This window comes from Glycine soja, chromosome 15 (genome assembly GCF_004193775.1).
Source record: "Glycine soja cultivar W05 chromosome 15, ASM419377v2, whole genome shotgun sequence".
NCBI classification, from domain to species: Eukaryota; Viridiplantae; Streptophyta; class Magnoliopsida; order Fabales; family Fabaceae; genus Glycine; species Glycine soja.
In genome coordinates this window covers 25,336,351-25,338,770 of record NC_041016.1, presented here as the reverse complement: position 1 = coordinate 25,338,770, position 2,420 = coordinate 25,336,351, and the positions used below count along the sequence as shown (strand labels likewise).

The window sequence follows — 2,420 nt, the reverse complement described above, 5'->3', positions numbered from 1 at the left end:
AAGGCAGCTTGTCAGAATTCTGGGACTGTTGTTGATTCAATTGGGTAGCCAATTGTCCCATCTGATTGGTTAAGCTCTGAATGGAGGCTCTGGTCTCTTGCTGAAACTGCATGTTCTGCATAGTCATTTGCCTCACAAGTTCTTCGAGGGAAGGTTGTGGAGGGGCCTCAACTATTGGCTGTTTTTGGGGTTGTTGTTGTTGTTGGATTGGTGGAGGAATGTATGGTCTGCTTGGGCCAGCAGCATTTTGGAAGGAAGGAGCAGGCTGCTGTTGTTGTTGCTGAGGGCTGGACCATCTGAGGTTAGGGTGATTCCTCCATCCAGGGTTGTATATGTTGCTGGAGAGGTCATAATTGCTTTGCTGTGGTTGATTTTGCTGCTGAGGTTGAGGAGGTCTATTGTAAATATTTGCAGCATAAGCTTCAGGTTGCTCAATCGCTCCAGGTTGCTGCATGGAAGGGCAAAGGTCTGTATGGTGGTCAGCAGAGGAGCACAAACCACAAACCCTTGTGACAGGTACAGATTTCTGATTCAAGGCCAGCTGGGTTACCAAGTTGACCAATGCATCTAGTTTGCCTTCAAGCTTCTTAGTTTCAGATGATGCAGATGGGTTTGTAGCTACCTCATGCACTCCTCTAATGACTATGGCATCATTTCTGGCGCTAAACTGCTGGGAGTTGGAGGCCATCTTCTCAATTAAATTTCTGGCTTCAGCAGGAGTCATGTCTCCAAGGGCTCCACCACTGGCAGCATTTATCATACTTCTCTCCATATTACTGAGTCCTTCATAAAAATATTGGAGAAGAAGCTGTTCTGAAATCTGATGGTGGGGGCAACTGGCACATAGTTTCTTAAATTTCTCCCAGTACTCATACAGGCTCTCTCCACTGAGTTGTCTAATACCTGAGATATCCTTCCTGATGGCTGTGGTCCTGGAAGCAGGGAAAATTTTTTCCAAGAATACTCTCTTAAGGTCATCCCAGCTCGTGATGGACCTTGGAGCAAGGTAATACAGCCAGTCCTTTGCCACCCCCTCTAATGAATGAGGAAAAGCCTTCAGAAATATGTGATCCTCTTGGACATCTGGGGGTTTCATGGTGGAGCAGACAATGTGAAATTCTTTCAAATGTTTGTGCGGGTCTTCACTTGCAAGGCCATGAAACTTTGGAAGCAAATGAATCAGTCCAGTTTTAAGAACATATGGGACATCCTCATCAGGTATTGGATGCACAAGCTTTCATAGGTGAAGTCAGGTGCAACCATTTCCCTTAGAGTCCTCTCACGAGGTGGAGGTTGTGCCATGTTCTCAGAATGTGCAAAGTCAGAATGCTCAGAATCAGAATGCTCAAAATTATAATGCTCAAGATCAGGATGTTCAAAATCACCAATAACAGAATGCACAGATTCACCAGTTATGGAATGCTCAGAATGATCAAAAGGTATAAAATGATGCCTAACTAATCTATGAAATGTCCTATCTATCTCAGGATCAAAGGGTTGTAAGTCAGATGGATTGCCTCTAGTCATACACTACATTCAGCATGCACACAACTAGTTGCCTTGTCATGTAAATAAAGGTGTAGGTTTGAACTACAACTACCCTCAAATGATATCCAAATGACTTGAAATTTTGTGAGCAACCTTATAAAATGATGAGAAGATAGCACAAAAAATCACAGCGAAACACCCAAGACTGAAACAGGGGAAACGCTTAATGGGAAAACTGAAACAGAACACACATTAAACAAAATAACAGGACACTAAACAACACTAACACACATACTAACACAATACTAATAATTTAAACATAAAACACGAAAGGATTAAACACACAACACTAGCTAGCTATTATGAACCTTTGGACACTGCTCCCCGGCAACGGCGCCAAATTTGATCGAGGCCGTACCCGAATCAAATAAACATGAAAATGCAGTAACTAGGAAGTGATCCTAGGTCGTTTCCCAACGAGCAGTGACAAACCAAATGTTCATAATATACTTGCAGTAACAGTAGCAGTAACGATTGGGGGGGGGGGTTTGTTTGTTTTGTGATTAAAGAGCAGAACAAGTAAACTAGAATACGAAACTACTAATATTAAAAACGGGTTGTTTCCTCTGATTCAGAAGCCATTCTCTTATCCTGGGTTATGGAGAATTCGTCCCTAACAGTCAACCACTTAATCCAACCCTACTTCAATTTACTAAGCGAAAATCAACTTAGGGTTTTCAATACGTGATTAGGCACCACATACACCAGTTAGCCCTTCGTCCATTAAGCATGAACGCAAGTTAGGCTCAGAGGCAATTAATCGAACACGAAGCGTGCACTGATTAATATTCACGAATTTGGGATACTGGTGAAGGGAGAACTGCCAGGAAACCACATTACAAGCGAAACCTCAAAGAGAGTTGGGCTTCGTC

The 2,420-nt window shown here is 42.9% G+C and overlaps 1 non-coding gene across 1 annotated transcript; it reads left to right on the top strand.

The window, feature by feature from the left end:
* Nucleotides 1-818: 818 nt before the first annotated feature.
* Nucleotides 819-925, top strand: LOC114388774. Its single transcript, XR_003661569.1, has one exon. It is a non-coding gene; the product is annotated as a small nucleolar RNA R71 (small nucleolar RNA).
* The last annotated feature ends 1,495 nt before the right edge of the window (nt 926-2,420 follow it).